Source organism: Emydura macquarii, unplaced genomic scaffold (genome assembly GCF_026122565.2).
Source record: "Emydura macquarii macquarii isolate MOO-44397 ecotype Brisbane River unplaced genomic scaffold, CSIRO-AGI_Emac_v2 contig_2897, whole genome shotgun sequence".
Classification (NCBI taxonomy): domain Eukaryota; kingdom Metazoa; phylum Chordata; order Testudines; family Chelidae; genus Emydura; species Emydura macquarii.
The window spans coordinates 35,979,333-35,998,978 of NW_027133034.1; the positions used below are offsets into that span (position 1 = coordinate 35,979,333).

Below are 19,646 nucleotides of genomic sequence, written 5' to 3' on the forward strand. Positions count from 1 at the left end.
ATGAGGATAAAACTAAACCTACAAAAACATCTAATCAGCAAATTCCATTCTTAATTGTAAACCCTAGGAAAGCTTTATAAGTAGATATTCCATCTGGTTAACCCATACTACACTACATATATTACATGTATGATATTATAACAAATGCAAATACAGTGTTGTTCACATACAGCAATTAGGTTCATGCTCTTACTACTCTGATCCCAGCATCAAAAATTCAAATATTGAGAGTCATCCGTAGTGAACTATGCCAAGCAGATAAAGAGTACGTTGGTTACTAGTCAGTCCTGCATGATGAAGAATCTATGCTTGAAGAAGAATCTGTGGGCACTGCCATCATGACAATGCCAAGATTAAAACTTCATCTTTCCTGTAATTTTCATGTCACACAGTACAGTCTTTGCAATAGGTATCCTTTTAATACAGTAATATTTGGCTAAGGGAAATCTAAAATTCTGGTTCTTATTTTCACCTTGGAGAATAAAAACAGATAAGGCCTAATTCTGACATCTATATCTATAAGATCCCATTTAAACAGTGTTGCCAACTCTCCCTATTTTATCACAAGGCTTGAGCTATTTTGTGTTTAGCTAGAGCCCCCTGCTGCTAGAATCAGGTTATTACCCAAGAATCTTAGCTTTCACTTTAAAAAAAAAAAAAATAGGAAGAGGGAACGTAAATTTCTAACTTTCATCACTGCAAAGAAAGCTTGAAAACAGGAACCCTAAATGTTCCAACACCAAAGGCAAATAAAAAGAACCCAAGATTTATTGTTTTTTAAATCTCATGATTTTGGTGGGCTTGACTCAATTTCTGACAGGGTGCAACTGGCAATACTGAAAGAAGTTTTGGCCAACATAATATATTAAGTCTGATTTTATGGGTGCATAGATTTTGGTATGAGCCCGAGAACAAACTTTAAGGCCCAATCCTGCAAAGATTTACACTTGTTTTCATCTTTACACATGACCCCTGAAGTTAATGAAACTACAGTGCATTAAGTTAAGCGCACACAGTAATCTTTCCAACGTTGGGGTCTAAGGTTATACTTAATAAACATTAATATTGCCTGTCAATGCACATCTAGATTATTCTTTTAGAAAAGTGGTTAAACAAATATTTCAAATGATCTGATTTACAGTATTTCACATGCAAATATTGCTAAATGAACAAAGAATTTAGCTACATAATGAGGTGAATCTTCTGGAGAGCAACCACATTTCCACAGCACTGGTTTAAATTAAAACATAGCAAAAGGAGTTTTTGTTTGTTTGAAATGTTGTTCAACTCAGACCTAAAAAAGAACATCAGTTGCATACAGTATAAGGAGTCAGTACCACTCTGCCCTACACCTAATCGCTATGAAGACAACTCCTGTTTAAGACCACATTGTGACTACCAAAAGTACTCTGGAAGAGGTCTAGAAAGCAAGCCAGCATGTGTCCGTTGTGAACTTTATCCACTACTCTCAGTTTATGAATACATGCATATAAATTAAGTGCCTGAAGTAGAGTTAAGAGTAAAGATTGCATCACAGATCCAATTCTCAAGCTACTGTGTTTTAGTGTCAAATTCAGTTTGCTTTGTTTAATTGCAAAAGGTTCCTTTTTTCCTACTTGAAAGTTTATAAAGCATTTCATCTTCAAATTTAATTCTTTGTGCATTTTACTCACATTATTATTGAGATTTCCTTTTTTCTTGTTATTTTCATTAACAGTGATGTAAAAAAGCCTAAAAAAGTTGTGTGTGGCCACAAAACATGCTAATCGATGTGGAACTTCCTATGGATTTAGCCTAAGAAATATTCGGAGTCAAAGCACATTTTAAAAGTGTTTGGTCAAATTCATCCCTTCTATAAATCCATTGAAGTCAAGGGAATTATCATACAGATCATTTCTTTTTATGCTCTCCCCTAAGAGCCTGAGTCTGAATATCTTCACAATACAATGCAAGACATTTATTTTTCCAAACTACGAGGTAGCAGTTTTGCTGTATCTTCCTTTGTGTTTTATTTTTTGTAATAATTTTCGTAGCTACTGTAGCTGCCACAGCAAAAACAGCGGTAGAAATTTGTAACAATAATAGTTACAGAATACCTACAAGTAACCCTCAACACTTTCCCACTTTTTCAACTAAATTCCAGCTTCAATTAACACCTTATATCTGCAAGTACTGGAAATATTTGGTTTATTCACAGTAAAGCAATTCTAAGTCATGCAACAGCAAAAATGTCAGAGATTATTCTGGGATGTCACTATATGCTGCTATAAGAAGTAGCTAAATATTTACTTTATTTAAACTATCATTTTTGTGGTGTTTTTTAACAACATCAAAATGTTTTAAAGTGCTTTCTGCATCAGTGAATTGTGAACTGGAAAAATAACTTACTTTAAGGAAATACATGTGGGTGGCCATCAAGCACTATCTATATACCGCACACAATTGCTGAATTCAGCTGGGTTTGTGTCATTTAATCTGGAACATGCTAAGGATCAGTACAAAAGACCTGTAAAATTTCTCAAGGAGAAATGAAACAAAAACAAGTATTACAGAAAGAATTGGGTAGTCTGCAGAAGCCACAGGAAAGCCCAATAGAATGAATCTGCACATATAAAAGAACTAGACAACCTAAGATTTAGGTTCTCAGAGAAGTAATTTCCAACATATGCCTAGCAAATTTGACAAAATTCAAAACGGTCAGATGGTGTTCACAAGAACAAGCAGAAGAACTCTGACTCAGAGACTGGAATTGCTGCAGAATGGGGGGCAGGAGGATGAGGTAACAGGAACAGCATGTGTTCTAGGTGACAAAGACATCTGTTACCAAAGGTGAAAAATCAACAAGGCTTCAGAAGCCATGGTTATCTGCACAGAACTCAAAAGAGAAAAATAGCCAGCAGAATAAAGTGAGACAAGAAAACTACATTTGCTACTTCCACAACAGCTGAAACTGTATTGGCAAAAACTGTGATTAGATGTAGTATCATTAGCACAGTCCTAACATTTTATTATTATTAAGAGTGCTTCTTTGGAATCATGCTCTAAAACCTTGCAATATATATCCTGGAACACAGGAATTGCCATACTTAATCAGACCAACTGTTTACCTAGGACAGTCCCAATATTCGGGACTCTGTCTTATAGAGGTGCCTCTCACCCTCTGTCCCAGTATTTTGCACTTGCTATGTGGTCACCCTTAGGTGGAGGTCACAGAATCATAGAAGATTAGAGTTGGAGGGGACTTCAGGAGGCAGGGTGGATTGATTTAAATCAGTGGTTCCTGACCTTCTTGGCTTGAGGGCCACAGATATCATTTTTACAACCATGAAGGGCCACCAGTCTTCACCAGCAGGCCCCCCCCCCCCGCCACCTGCAGCCAGATGGAAGGAGTTCAGCGAGGAGGCTGCCTCCTCGCTGATCTCCCGTCTCCCTGGGTGCAGCAGGGAAACTGCATGCATCCTGTAGCCCTGTGCGCTTCAACTGGGTCCCTAGGCAGTGGCTCCCCTCTGCAATCAGGGGGACAGGAGATCAGTGCTCCCATCCCTCTGGCTCCAGCAGGGACCCCAGCACCTATGGACCTTGGCAGAGCACTTTGCCATGCTCCCTGCTACAGCCAGGGGGAGGGGAGTGCAGCAAGAAGCCTGCACCAGTCTTTTAGCCACACGGAAACGCACTCCGCCTGGTTCCTTAGGCAGCGGCTCCCTTCTGCAGCCAGCGGAAGGGGAGTCACGGGCCACTTTGAAAGCCCTCGTGGGCCACTTTTTTTTCCATAATTTTAAACCACCAAGAGAAAATCATTGATTTAAATCAAGTTTCCCATTGATACTTCAGATTTGCACCATTGTTTAAGACTCTAGCTTATTGTCCACTATAGCCCCCAGGTCCTTTTCTGCAGAATTGCTGCCTAGCCAGTCGGTCCCCAGTCTGTAGCAGTGCATGGGATTCTTCCATTCCAAGTGCAGGACTCTGCACTTGTCCTTGTTGAATCCCATCAGATTTTTTTTGGCCCAATCCTCCAGTTTGTCTAGGTCATTCTGTATTCTATCCCTACCCTCCAGGATATCTACCACTCCTCCCAGCTTAGTGTCATCTGCAAACTTGCTGAGGGTGCAATCCACTCCATCCTCCAGATCATTAATGAAGATGTTGAACAAAACTGGCCCCAGCACCGACCCCCTGGGGCACTCCGCTTATTACCGGTTGCCAACTAGACATCGAGCCGTTGATCACTACCCATTGAGCCCAATGATCTAGCCAGCTTTCTATCCATCTTATAGTCCATTCATACAACCCATACTTCTTTAACTTACTGATAAGAATAGTGTGGGAGACCATATCGAAAGCTTTGTATCAAATCAATGGAATGTCAGTTTAAAGCATTTCCAATAGAAATTAATTAAAAAATAAATCACCTGAGTTCTAATGATACATAGCCTTTATATAGTGCTTCACATGCTCAAAGCACATTATAAACATTAATCCTCACAACACTCTTGTGAAGTCTGTTATTAACCCCATTTAAAAATGAGGCAGAGCAATGCTGTGACTTGCTCAAGTCACACAGTAAGTCAGTAGCACAGCTCAGCTTCTCCTGACTGCCAAACCCATGCTCATTCCTCCAGAGCATGCTACCTACCAGCTTACTACACCTTCGCTATCCAATGAAACATTGACATTTAAGATCTCTATATTCTTAGGGCCCTATCATGCCCAGTACAGGTGATTTGAAATTGCAGAGTTTTCACTATCAGTATTTTTAACGCATTCTTTTTAAGGCAGTCATCCAACAGGAGAGGGAGGGAGAAACACGCAGTATCTCCTGTAGGAGAAGCAGGGAGCTGCCTTAAATTCAGATCTTTAAAGACTCACAGAGGTACAGGATTATCTCTTCAGAGACTGTGCCTTCACATTTGCTCTTTGCTCCTCCTAGCAATACATATCCTGCAAAAACACTGCTGTCACGGGCCCCCTTCTGGCCACCTTCCTCCGGCTCAGGAAGTTTCTGAGTGGAGGGGGGGAAGCAGGCAGGGTAACATGGACAGGGTCAGATTCATCAATTTACCTAAAAAAAATCCCATGGGTTTCGAGAAAGGTGGAGTAAGGATGCTGTGGAAAGCTTATCCCCCTAAATTCCATCCTTTTTTCTATCTTCCCAGCAACAAAGCCCACCTGGAAGAGGTTGTATACATTAAGATGATGCCATGGAATTAACACTCTTGCTTTCTGTGTTCCTCTCCCCACAAAAATAATGAATTTGTTTACGAAGAGAATTTTCAAAATAAAATTGCTCAAACACTTGGAGTTTATTTCATGTGATCTTTAAAGTTCTGCTATAGCTCCTCTACAATGAAGATCTAGTTGTGGGGAGATCTCACGGCAAGATGGTTCACCCCTAATGTCATCTGCACTGGGGCTAGTGATATATGATTTCTAACTCCAGGTCACAGCTAACATGTAGAATGATGCTTCTTCACAACTAAATGTTTGTGACTAAATGGTGATGTTTTGTATCAATTGTCTATAGAACAACTGATACCACCTTAAATACACCCCTCCCCTCTATTTGCATATTAATGAAGAGAAAAGAAACCATCTCCTATAAGATTGGGGGAGGGGTGCCCATGCAGAAGTGGGGCATATTACCCAGCTTCTTGTGTTATTTCTGTGGGTCTTTAACACAGCAACAGGAAAGAGAAAACCTATTTATACAAACAGGAAAATGTAACTGCAAGACCATAGAAATTGGCACAGGGATTAATTAAGTGGTAGGTGTGTGGTACCTGAAGCTACTTTTGCAATTTTGGTTAGATTTCAAGTTGACAGTATTCCTTCAACATGCAAAGCTATAGCACAGGCCAGTATGATCTAGTAGTGAAATTCAACCCGATACAGATGGCAAGCACATGACTTAAATCGCACAGCCAGGCAATAGGCCTTCAGCTGGTCCTCTGCACAGAGATTAACTTCACCTTGAATGCATATTCAGTTACTACTTTTTCTTTAAAATATCAAATTTCTACATTAGGGATAGATGGCATGGAATATTTCAGTTTAGAAAGCAAGGCCTCATTTTATCTAGAAGGCTGAAAAACCAGTACCTTTTATAATAAAGAAGTTTCCTTCCCTAACCCCCACATATGGTGAAAAAGTATAGAGTTCTTAAATAAAACCACCAAACAACAAAGCTGGTCAAATTCACCCTCAAGCACCTGGGTGCTACATAAGCTTGTTTTCACTCTTCCCAAGTAGGTAAAAGAGAGAGGGGTATAACACAGCCACTGCCTCACATGGGGCAGGAGCCTTTTTATTTTTCGTTTTAAACCAAGCAAAGGAATTATGATAATGAATCAATGGCATTATTTACAATGAATATAATGAAAAATTCATAAGAAATATTATGTATAACCTATACTAAATCTACACAATAAATCTCATCTGTGTTACTATGGAAACAATAATAAACAATTTAACAACTGTTTCTGTTTCTTCTGCATATATCAAGCACTTATTTTGAAAACGTGTGTATTGTTATGGCTATCGATACTTAAACATCTGTCAACCAAAACATTTTTTGTACAGCTCACCACACCCTGACTATGCAGTATTTGGTACTGCATTCATGCGTCAAAAATATGGGCTTGTGACACAAAGGTAGTTTAAGCTACTAGCATGGGCGTAGTTTGGGTGGCAGGGGTGGTGTTGCCCCCCAAACTGCAAGCCTCGGGCAGGCATGCAATTTACCCCTATGCACAAACGGCCCCATTGGCCTGACTGGAGCTACCCACGCAAATAGAGAAGCCAAACTGCACCTGTGGTTACTATGTTACCTATGGAACAGAGAAGCTGAACCCAAAGCAATTAGGATGTTGATGAAATTTTCTGTCCCCTATAGAATTTTGCTTATGTCTCATGAACTGCCTATTTTGTAACTGTCTTCAAAATAAATATTCAGAAACACACATAGAGTACAAACAGCCTTCCTATCTGGAAAGACTGTCCCCCTGCTAGCTTTGAGCACTATGGACACAGCAGACAGTTTTAGAAATGAGTCACTGTACAGTCAGCCAGTTTGGGAATGCTCCAACCCAGATAAAAGGAACATCTCACAAGCCTGTGAGATCAGCAGCTAGTTTAGAGCATTGCTGGGAGAGAAGAAAGAAGAAACGAAATCATGTAATTAGCCTAAAGCACAGATAATAAGAAAGAAAAGCAAGTCAGAAAACAGTACTCACTTTGTACAGCTGGTTTATGTTCTAACTTTTAGTTAATTGTAGCACAAGATCCTTATGACAGAAATGTTTTTATTTTAGCTTCTAAACCGTCCTGTTCTTGGTTTCAGTTTTAATGAAATCCTGGCCAACCCCCTTTCTCACTTGATGGTGACTCAGCCAATTCCAACACCACAGAGGAGGATCCTCCACCCAGAAGACTCCACCTCCCTATTTGTTTGTTGTTGGGTGTGGGATTTTTAGTGTGTAAACAAGCGCTCTCTCTCTAAAGATTTCCCACAGCTAAAATAACTAATTCAAAGTGAAAAAGAAAATACTGACTGTGGAAATATGAATGTTTGCTCAATGGTTGTGAACAGGCCTCGTCTACCCTAACTTAATTGACTTTGTTAGCACTTACCATCCCTGTTGTTATCTTTCTCACCCTTGGATGTATACATATACAGCTCCTATCCATGGATTCCACTTTATGCATCTGACGAAGTGGGTTGCAGCCCACGAAAGCCTATGCCTGCAGAAATTTGTTAGTCTTTAAGATGCTTCCGGACTCTTGTTTTTTTCCATGAATGTTTGTGTATCATAGGTTTATCATAAAAAATTACAGTAGGCAAAACTCATCCATGATTTCTACGTAACTCCACTGAAGTCAGTTGAGTTGCATCAGGAATAATTTGGAATCATTGTATTTTATACCAATACAAAGTACCATTTTTCCTTCGTAAATAAATGTCTGCATCTCTGCACAGCACCTAGTCCTACCTACTGCTATGGCATCTACAGCAACAGGGCTGACTGGAAGAATCCAACACAGTCCAATTCACCTTATACATTTAATAAATAACGATTACTGTTACTGTGGACAGCTTGGGTGAGGATGGAGGGACTCAGGAGGCAAGACTTTTAAAATATTCCAATTGAGAGATAGGAGATGGTTAAATCAGAGGGAGGGGAGGACTAAGTCTTCTTAATCACCTAGAAGTGAAAGTGAGAAAAGTCAGAGACAGGACTACCCACAGTAAGGGAGAAGAAAGGGTAAGAAGATGATGGGGTTTGGATACATGGTGCTTTGGATACATGGTCTAGCTATCAGCAGCAAGTCACAAAGGATTTGTTTAATGACCATACAGCAATTCTGAAACAAGCCATGCATCAGTTATGCAAAATGACAAATCTGACTAGCTATCATGTACCTCAGTCACACAGCAGTTATCTGAACACTATTTGTTTAATAACCACACACTTGTCACTGTATAATAGCCCTGTACTCTGATTGGTTGTGACCATTAATGTAAGTATAATAAATCCATCTGCTGCACATTAATTTGGTAGTTTAAAAAGTTATCACCACTGAAAGATATCAAGACACAAGGATAACAGAAACTTTTTAGTTCTCATATCAGTTTGTAAAATCAAATTCTTGAAAGTTCTGGGTTTTTTGTTGTTGATTTAAAAAATTTTTTTTTTAAAGTAAAGTGCTTCAATGTGCCTTCTTTCATATCAGCTGCAGCTAGCACATGTCTGATAAATATGGAAACCACCACATCCACTCCACCCCCACAGTGAAAATCAAACAGAGAGGGGAAATTAGACAGCCACAGCTGGTTCATGGGGCTCAGGCTAAGGGGTTGTTTTAACTGTGGTGCAGACTTTTGGGCTCAGGCTGCAGCCTGCCCTCTGGGTCCCTCCCACCTGGCAGGATCCTAGAGCCCAGGTTCTAGCACAAGCTCTGAATTCTACAACACAGTTAAACAGCCCCAGCCGGGCCAGCCACAGGTTTTTAATTGCAGTGTAGACATACCTTCAAAGGCCAGAGACCTGGAGCTGGCCAGTCCCAATTAGACCTATATGCCACACATGGGATGGGGGGTGGCATTTAATTAGTAGAACCAGCTGGGCACAGAAGAGTTCATTCTTCTATAAAACGCAGCAGGAAGCTAGACAGAGACAATCCACAGAAAGTGTTGAGACCCCTAAATTGTTGGGAAAAAGGCTCTCAGCTTAGAAGGCCTGGAAGCACTGACTTGAAGGGAATTTAAGAACTTTCATTTTGAATATTTTGTTATGTTAATAAATCCAACTCCAGGGAAGAGAGTTGCTGAATTAGAGAAGAATTTATTAGGGTAATTTAATCAAGAGAGCCCTGAAAAGTGTAAAAGCTGAGGCAGGGTATCTTCAGAGATAAGGGGGTAGTGGGAGGCAAAACACCCAAAGATAAACCAAAGACAGTGCTCTTCTTTGCAATAAGGTTCAGAGATCATGTGTTAAACAATTACATTATTGCTATTTAAACACTACATAATAAAGCAGTGAGAGCCTGTTGTTTTGCTCCCTGCAGTCTCTAGCCAATTCTCCCACAACGCAGGATGATCATCTCTGGTATCTACAGCCACATCTTAACTTTTTACAAAACAGGAATAGCTGCCCCATGCAGGAAGGAGGCTTCCACTACTCTACTATTCCCACAGCTTTGATATTTGTTAGGGTTCTCCCCCATGAACAGCTCCACTCTGCTGCTGGAATGCAGTGTCCAATTCTGGTGTCTACAGTTAAACAAGGATGTTGGTACATTGAAGAAGATACAAAGAAGAGCTGTAGGAAGGGGTAAAGGATTGGAAAACGTGCCTTATAGTGATACACTCAGGAAGCGCAATCTATTTAGATTACAAAAAAGGTAAGGGGTTACTTGATATAAGTATCTACATGGAGAACCAACATTTGATAATGGACTGTTCTATCTAGCAGAAAAAGCTATATCAAGATCCAATGTTGGAGGCTGAAGCGAGAAATTCAGAATGGAAATAAGGTACAATTTTTAACTGAGGGTGATTAACCATTGGAATAATTTACCAGTGATAATGATGGATCCTCACTGGCAATTTTTAAATCAAGGTTGGATATTTTTTTTTTTTTTTTAAAAGATATGGTCTAGTTCAAACAGGAATGGTTTTGGGGAAGTTCTGTGCCCTGTGTTATAAAGGAGGTAAAACTAGATGATCACAGTGGTCTCTTCTGGCCTCCTTGAATCAGTACTCCAGTAGGCAGCATGAAACTGACATGATTTTTGTCATTTTCACTGCTGCCCACAAGCCAAGTCTCTATATTCCACAGCCCCACTATTTGCTAAAGGAGCCCTTGCTATAGAATTGTGCTCCACAATATACACACTCTATTTGTATTTATTTTAAATGTTTCTAGCCCTTGTGGTTGCAAAGAAAGTCTTCAAAATGAGAACTGGGGCAGTGATGGTCTCTTCAGTACAAACAGCTTGAATCAACACTTCTAAGAGGTGTTAACTGCCCCATTCACATTATTTGGTGTATTAACTCTAAACATCTAAAGATAACAATTTAAACAGTAGCACTGTTAACTACTGACTGCTGATAAAATGAAGAGTAACATCTTAATGTCTTTGTATTGTAATTCCAATTTACACAAATTATTCAGAGGCCAAAAGGCCCAAGCTTTTTTTCTACCCAGTTATTTCTTCCTTCCCCCCCCGATAGCTTTTGCCGTACAAAAATATATTGAAAATTATAACCTAAAAATGTAATGGCCAAGTGAAATACTAAGTTTAATATTAAAAAACAAACCAGGGGACACTATGCTGATTGTATTAATCATTTTCAGGATTTAATTTATCTGAACTTGCTACAGAATTTCCAGTCTGCTGCACAAAAACTAAGGAGCCTGCCAAATTATTTTGGTTCAGCTGACCACAGCAACTGCTAACAAAATTCTAAACAACACTGTTCAGAGTCTTCTCAATTTCACTGGCAGATGCTGAGGAAGTTAGCAACAACAACACTGAAGCGGTCTTTGGAGTCAGGAAAACAGCATTCCACTGGGTTTACATTAGGAAGGCTACATATTGCCAACCCTAACTGTTCAAACGTAAATCAGGCCCCCAAAACTCATGAGACTGGCTTTAAAAAAAATAAATAATTTTGGGAAGTTTTATTTGCCTTCTGGTTTTTCAGTGTTTGGCACACACTTTGATTGTATTTTCAGCCTTTTCTCCACAACCACGAGGGGTAGAAGATTCTCATCTATTCACATGAATTCAGAAGCTAGGGCTTTAAGAAAGAATACCTAAAATGATGCTAATAATAAAAATTGCAAAAATTAGCAGCAATGAGGTTTTCTTCATAAACAAGAAAAACCTCTGTGCTTCTATGCACAATGACGATATACTGCAGTGACTGAAACTTAATTTTGGTAAAAAGAAACTTAATTTATGGAGAAACTGGTGGTTTAGGCTCACATCATTCACCAAGGTGTTTCTTACCCACCACCGGCTAAAAGATTTTTCAAACTCTGCTTAAGGGGGTTTAAAAGGCACTTCCATAAAATACAGAATAGCTTTATAGAACAGGAATATATCAGACCTCTTTGTAGTGCTATAGTAATATAAAATATGCCCCTCTCCTACCATTACTTATTTGATTTACTCAGTCCAATTTTAAAAGGTGTATATATTTGTCAGATTACGGTATTCTTTTCTTTCTTGTAAGACCCATATTTATAAATTATATATTACACATCCTAGCAACCACTTGTGACTGATTTACAATAATTAGACAACTTTCCACAGTAATACAAAATAATCCAAATTATATGGATTAAGAGGAAAAGCTCTAAAATATTATGGAAAAATTATTTGAACAGAAGGTATTTTCTTTAAGATTACTCAAATATTAAAGATTTGAGGTAAAAGTACTTGAAATTTAGCTACAAAGCTACACAGACACACAAATTCAGAAGGGTAATGTAAAAAACGTCCCTGTCCATTGTTTAAAATTCTCATCTACTTTTATTGATATGTTTCACTCTATGCTGGTGAGAATGAATTTGTACTTGATATTTTCTTTACTATTACTCAAAATATTGACAATCATATGTTCCTTTATTTTTAGTGAAAGGAAATTGTTTACTGGTCTAAGCCCCAGGTCTGAACTAGAAACTCACAGGTTGAAATTTCAGCAGTCAATCAAGACCTTCATGTTTCCATGTAGATCACTTGGGTACCTTACATTTTACATGTAGCTCTTTCAATGAAAACCTTTATTATTATTTGTTTGCTCTTCATGAATATTAAGGAGAGGGGTCTGTGATCCACATTTTCTTTCCTGCCACTTTTGTATAGCTGGCTGCCAGCTTGTAAACTATAAGTGACTGCATTTTAGTGATGTACATAGAAATATTTTGGAAAGTGCTTTAGGATGAAAGGTACTCGGTGATTGTAACAGGGTGGCAGTTTCTAGGGCCCTGTATAAAAATGCAAGGTTCCTCTGCTGAGCCACATGGAGTTTATGTACTAGAATTTTACATGAAGATACTGAATCCTGCTGGCAGCTGGGTCTTTTTAGCTCCAGCCAGAATATAACAGAGGTTGGAATGTCCCTCTGGGGCAGAGAGGGAAAATTAGGGCCCAGGACAAAGGAGGTTCTTCAGGGGTGTTCTAGAAACAGTCCAGGGGAGAAGCTGAAGGCTGAGGTTTAAAGATCTCTTACTGTTATCTGAGGTACCAGTAAAGTTCTAAAAAGTAGTAAGATTTGTGTATATGATGTATGTGCATCAGTATACTTTCTTTGGAACAGAATGGAAGGTCCACTTACACAATATATAAAATAATTCTATACATTTTAAAACATTTTGAAAGAAATATTGTAGTATAAAACCTATAGTGAATTAGAGCTTAGAGCTTAGAGCTAGTTATTTGCTGTAAGAAAATACGACTGCTTAGATCAGGTTCCCTACCAAAATTCCTGCATTTAATCTGATTATGAACATTTCTTTATTCTGGATCTAAATAATCCACACTTGTTTCATTTTGCTACAGACTGATTACTTCCAAAGAACTGTTTCCTATTCTGCTGCTCTTGTAAAAAATCCAGCAAAGTGCTATTTACTGGAAGAATTATAGAGGGGTAAGTAGCATCTCCTGCTGCTTTTGTTTCCTGAATACACTTTTCAATACAGAGAAAGTTTATTCTGCCAAAATCATGTTGTTGTAAAGCACAACACCTAAAAAGAAGCTATCACATTTGTCACATCCTTTAAACTTGTAAATTAGAGAGGGTGTGGGGAAAAGAGTTTAGATTTCTCATTTTACTAATGGACCCAACTTTTAAGAACAAGGCCTACATTTGGGTTCAAATTTAATAATTTGGGTAAAAGCAGGAGCCTAAAGTTAGTGTTTTAAAACATATATTCAAGCAGCTGTGCTTGATTTTCAAAAGTCCCAAGTACTTAACTGTTCCAACTGATCTCAAAGGGAGCAAATGACTACTCAGCCCTTTTGAAAAATCAAAATCAGGATTTATGAGTCTATTTTTAGGCTCCTCTGTTTGAATATCCCAGTCCTAATTTATCATTTTATTTTCCTATATTATCATTTTCACTTTGGGTGACTCACTAAGCATCATCCCTCCCCAACCCCTACATACTGAGAATGTTGTGACTATTGGGGGGTGGGGAGTGGAGATAATCGCCTGGAAAAAATCTTGGAGTATCCTCAGACCATAAGTGGCTCTTCTGGGACACAAGCTCCATTCAAGACATCAGCCCAAGAAAAGCAACAAAAGGGACACAGATTAACTGTTCCATACATAAAATGACAACGGGAGGAGGTCACAGGAGAGAGAGAGAGAGACCCACACCCTCTCCAACAGTGACAAGGAAGAAAGTCCTTGGTGAATGGAGTAGGTGTAAAAGGAACCCTCTGATGTATTTTCTTTTAATCCAGGATAGAAGTCTTCTATTGTCCCTGATGATAGCTACTCCAATACCTGCTCAAAGGGCTGAAGTGACTTCGACAGGTTGCTTGGTGCAAGTGGGAGAGAGAAAACAGCCTAAGAATGGGAAGAAGTGAAGCATAGCTAGAGAAAGTTAATTTGCATGAACTTTCCTTCTCTTAGTTCTTCACCACTTGCTATTATACAGCTTTTATGAGATAAAGGTTGGGACTTTAAAGAAACAGGTTGGCCTCCTGTGAAGAGGTCAGTCTGTCAACAGCAGCCTTGACCATTAGGAATCAGATGGCCATTAAAAAACAGTATGCTAGATACAGTATGCTGGACAGGATTTCACTTTATTAAAGTGCTAAAAAATTATATATTTAGAGTTTCTGCCATTTTGAAAACAGGAGGAATATAGTTGTAATAGTTACAATTTTACTAGGTCTAGCAGAATTGAGCTTGTGCTGCATAAATAAAGGCTGAAGATTAAAGAAGTCCCACTATTGTTTGATTCTCCAGGTACAGTTTGAAGTTTTACTAAAGATTAATGGATTTGGACAGAGATTTCAACAATGTGCAGCAGCCATCAACGACCAAGGAACTTAACTCTTGGCCAGTGCAAATGAAGAGTACCAGTGCTAAATTAATGACATACAAAACTGGTGAAACTCTATTCTGTACAAACACAATTACTGCACATGACAACATTAACAATCCAAGAAAGTTCACTGGATCTAACTCTGTCTTCCAACTCAAGTGTTGGTACATTATATTATGAATGAGTGTTGCACTTGAAATTCTGGTTTCTGGTTGGCTAAGGTTCTGGCACGTTTATACCATTAACAAGAACACAACATCCACAGTAACGTGCAGTCCAACTTTTTACTTATCAACACATAGAAGAGGAAATTACTTTAGTTTTTCCTTATACTTTGTTTAGTTTCTAAGATGGTGATAGTGACCTTCTAATCACTGGCTGAATTATCCGTTCAAGGCAAAACTTGTTCAGCCACTCATTAGTTGCCAGGAAATGCTCTCCACAATGGTAACTGCAAATTGAATAGAATGTGGAGAGATGATTTAAATTATTGGATTGGATACTGTAGAGCATTAATTCTCTGGAAATTCTTGGTGTATGAAGCACGCACAGGCTGGTCCCAGAAACAAAAGAAAGGATAAGGTTGAAAGGCTGAAACAAAATGCATGTATACAAAAATAAAATTAAAAAATGCAAGCAGAATGTGAAACAAAGAAAATCTATTTGTAATTGGAATATGAAAAGCTTTGTTCAGATTTCAGTCTTATGCAAATTGCACAACAAAGTGAATTTGTCCAAAGCGCTGGGCACCCTTGACATACATTTAAAAAACACAAGAACATAGGAACAAAATAAAATTGGCCAAAGCAGCAGCACTTTTCCCTCCCTCAATATCACACAATACAGCCAAATGCAACTTGCATAAGACAGACAGAAAAAAGCAGAAGAGGTGGATAAACAACATTTGCTGTCCCAGGAAGCTACAATGTGACAATGAAGAATATGGGGATAAATTTCTTTGAGTTAGGATACAAAGAACGAAAAACAAAAGAAGCGAGAACGTGTACTGGCTGCAGACTAATAAGACTGCGGAGCAAAATATTCCTGGACCAACTCTTGGGATGTTCTACATCATAGGATACATAATCTTTGGGGATTTTTAACTACCCAGATATCAGATGGACATTAAGCACAGGCAAACAGACATTCCAACCTGCAGAAAAGACATCTGGATCTACCGTTTATCAACAAAAGTGAATTGACTGAGAACTTTGGAATAAAAGCATTAAATTACTTTATTTCACTCTGCTAAGGAATAATTTTACAAATGCAGCAAAACTAGAGCAGGAACCTTTAGAAAAGCATATTTGGGGGGTATTCAGAAATCTATTGGGTAAGATGCATTAAAAAGAATTATTAACATTCACCATTTCTAAAGTAAGCCTGGGGAACCGAAAGAGATTCCAAAATTAAGGCACAACAGAATACAATTCTTCTGAATGGAAGGAATAGAGAGCTGTCATATGGTTGAATTTAAGAAAATTGGTAGAAAATTTTAGATTAAGTTAATAAAACCTATATTGTAAATGGAACAGAGGATACTAAACAAAATACATAAAGTTATTTAAGGACTCCAGGGAGAAGAAAAGGTAGTAAAATAGAATGAGTTATTGTTAGTCAAAGGAGTCAAAAAGGGAGGGGGGAGGCCGAAGAAGGGTATCTATTCCTGCATTGCAATATGAGAGAGAAAGAAAGTAGGTCCATTAAAAATGGACAAGTAATCTAGTTTTAACAAAGGAAGGCATTGAAGTTAATGGCTCAAAGTTTGCTGAGTTAATGAACTCTAACAATAAATAAAGAAGGGAAATCTTTTCTATTAGGAAGTAATGAAAGTTATTTTTAAAAATAGTTATTGAGGAAAAAGCAGGTAAGAGAGCATTGGAAAATGTGAAGATATACAATTCAATCAGGTTAAGTTACATGGAAATACAATCAGGCCAGAGATGCAAGCAGTAAGAAAGGTTACCCGTGAACACATAACAAATGCAGAAGATGTGCTGGAAGTATGGAAGAAGCATTTTGAAAAAATGCTGAACCTTGTAGTTCACCCAGATAAATAGGGCAGCTTGCAAAGCAAAATGGATATTAGCACTGAACTACCATCAGAAGAAATAGAAAGACTAGTGAAGTAGTTTAAAATGGGAAAGTTGCAGGAATAGACAATATAATAGCTGCACTGCTAAAAGCCAGTGGAACAAGTGCTATCAAAACATTTAGGAAAAATATGTAGAAGGTGTGGGAGCAAGAGGAGGTGTCAGACAACTTGCTAAAGGCAATGGTGGTATCAATCCTGAAGAAAAGAGATTCTGCAGATCAGAATAATTGTAGATGTACAATCTTATCAGTACTGGGAAAAATCATGATGAAAATAATTGTAACAGATTAAGACCAATTTTAGAGGCAAGGAAGAGGCACAAGAGGCAAGGAAAAGTGTAGCTTCCGACCAGGCCGAAGCTGCACTAATCAGACATTCACACTCTGACAACTGATGTGGGGGGAAAAGAAGCAAGAATGGCGATTAAAGAGGTTTGCTCTTTTCATCAACTTCACAAACCCATTTGATTCGGTTTGGAGGGAAGCCTTATGGAAAGTAGTAAAATAATATGGCGTTCCATATAGGATAACTGCAATTTCAAACATTATATAAGTCAAAAGTGAAATAAGAATTGGTGGAAAATTAAGCAACTGGTTGAATCAAAGTTTGGGTGTAAGACAAGGAGGCATGGAATCAGCATTATTTTTCATCATGGCCTTAAATTGGATGTAAAGAATGGTAGAAGAATTGGAGAGCATGACATTGGGTGATCTAGAGTTAAGCTCTTTAGCTTATGCAGATGACATATAATTGCCAGACATTTGAATTAATGATACTCTTCTTTACCTTGGAAAATTCATGTAGTCAGTGAACTTGGACTTACAATAAATGCCAACAAGAAAAAGCGGTTGCATCTTGGAAAACAGACAATAGATACAGTGTTGACATGTAGCAGTGGTGAAGTCGTAGAACAATTAAAATGTTATTTAGTTAGGAAGCTTGGTTTCATCAAGGATGAGGTTAAAAAGAAGAGATGTACATTAGCTACAAGCGCTGCAGAGAAGGTGATGACATTATAGAGACTGATAAAAACATCATGTTTGGTACCAAACTGAAAATTCATCAAACCATCGTATTACTCGATGGTCTGGAAGCAGCTGCTTTAAATGAAACAAACATCACATGATTGGAGGCAGTAGAAATGATAATTCTTGGAAGATTGTAGGTGTAAAGTGGAATGATTTTAAGACAAATGAAGTTAGAAGGAGAGTAGTACGTGATGACGGTACAGGACTGACTGCAGTTGAAAAGATTATGATAGTGAGGATGCTGTGAAAGACAAACAGATGATAGGATACCAAAAGAAAATAATGCAAACAATCAAGGTCAGTAAGACCTAGAGACCGACCACTGACTAAATGGCAGGACACCATACGCAGGGATTTGACCAGGCTCGGATTAATGAAGGAACAAACCACGTACAGGATGATTGGCAATGCTGTACTGCTCCTCATGCCCATAAAGATGCTTTAGAGGAGATGAAGAATCATGTACCCTAATGTAATAAGGGAAATGTGTACCCTAATGTAAATGTGTACCCTAATGTAATAAGGGAAATAGAGAATACTTTAATCTGTCACTGGAAAATATTGTCATGGAGAACTAGAGGAGTGTCATGCACTAGAAAAAATACGTAGCACAGATTTTTAGAAAGGGACAGAAGCAATTCATGATAATTATTGTCCTGTAAATTTGATTTTTATCTTTAGTAAACAAATTGAAAAATACTGTGACCAAAAAATAAAAAAAATCACTAACCATTCGGAGGTTAAGAGAAACAAAAGTAATAAGCAGCAAGGATTTATAAAGAACAAAAATTGCCTTTATGAATAAAAATACAAAATTAGAGAAAGTGGTAGGTACATTTGGATTTCAGTAAAGCTTATGATATAGTAGCATATGAAAATCTATTATAAAATTAGTTTCTCTCCAAGTAATTTGAGCACTATTATATTAATTGGCTGATAAACAAAAGACAGATAGATAATCAACATGTCCAGTATGCAAGGAGGGAGAGAAATGTCTTGTGGGATACCACAGGTATCATGTTAGGTCCATGTTATGTCCTATTCAAAGAATACATTAGTGTGAATCAGGGACCTTTCACTTCATACCCACAGCATCCACACAGGGGAGTTGCCACACAGCACTTTGGTGCTCACAGACATTTGCACCCCCATCCAAACTGCAGGTCAGTGTAGACAAGCCCTTAGACATGAGTTTGCAATGAGATACACAGCATCAGATCAATGCAATCTGAGGATCCATAGGCAGAAGCATTATATTATATGTGCAACCACACACAGAATACTACATTCAGTTTTAGACAAAACTAGAAAAATGTAGAAAAACTGGAGGGAAGTTAGAGAAGACTAACAAAAAAGATTAGGGATTCATGAGGGAATAGATTTATGAGAAAAACCAAAGGAACTAAATATGTATATTCTAACTTTGTGACAATTAGTAGGGGGACAAGGCAATAGTTTACAAATACTCAATAGATGTAAACACCGGGGAAGAAAATAATTTAAAATAATATAGGTAGGTACATTATTATTGTTATTTTGCAATGGAATGAAGTTAAGAATGTGAAAATGTAATCTGATAGCAGAGACACTTCCAGCCAGTCAGATCTATCAGACACGAAAATCTCTCAGAGAAAGGGGTGTAGAAACCTATCATTTGAGATCACAGAAACTAAACTAAACAAAGAACTAGTACATGTACAACAGGAAATAATCATTCCTGGGCGGGGAGAAGGTCTTGATGACCTAACAGAAATCAAAAGTGAAAAGATCTGAGATTCTATAAAACTAGTGAGCCATAAAAATAATTTTAAAAAATGCACACACCATATATCTATGTATGTTTTAGCTTTCAATTCAAAACACCAATAATGAGCTCAAAGCAGGGCTTAATTCTTGGGGATTAATAGCTTCCAGTTTTACACTGAGGTGCAGACTCTCCCCAGCCAATTATTAAGCTGC

At 38.1% G+C, this 19,646-nt stretch overlaps 1 protein-coding gene across 5 annotated transcripts in view; it reads right to left on the reverse strand.

Annotated features, from left to right (window-relative positions):
• CAST (calpastatin) overlaps window positions 1–19,646 on the reverse strand; it is a 98,875-nt gene that overhangs the window by 54,493 nt on the left and 24,736 nt on the right. Inside the window, exon 1 of one of the 5 annotated variants that reach the window (XM_067569266.1) lies at window positions 7,233–7,322. The exons of the other annotated variants lie outside the window; for them this stretch is intronic. The gene's annotated coding sequence lies outside the window, so the exon portion shown is untranslated. Of the gene's footprint in view, window positions 1–7,232; window positions 7,323–19,646 lie in introns of those variants that run through there. 5 annotated transcript variants of the gene reach the window in all.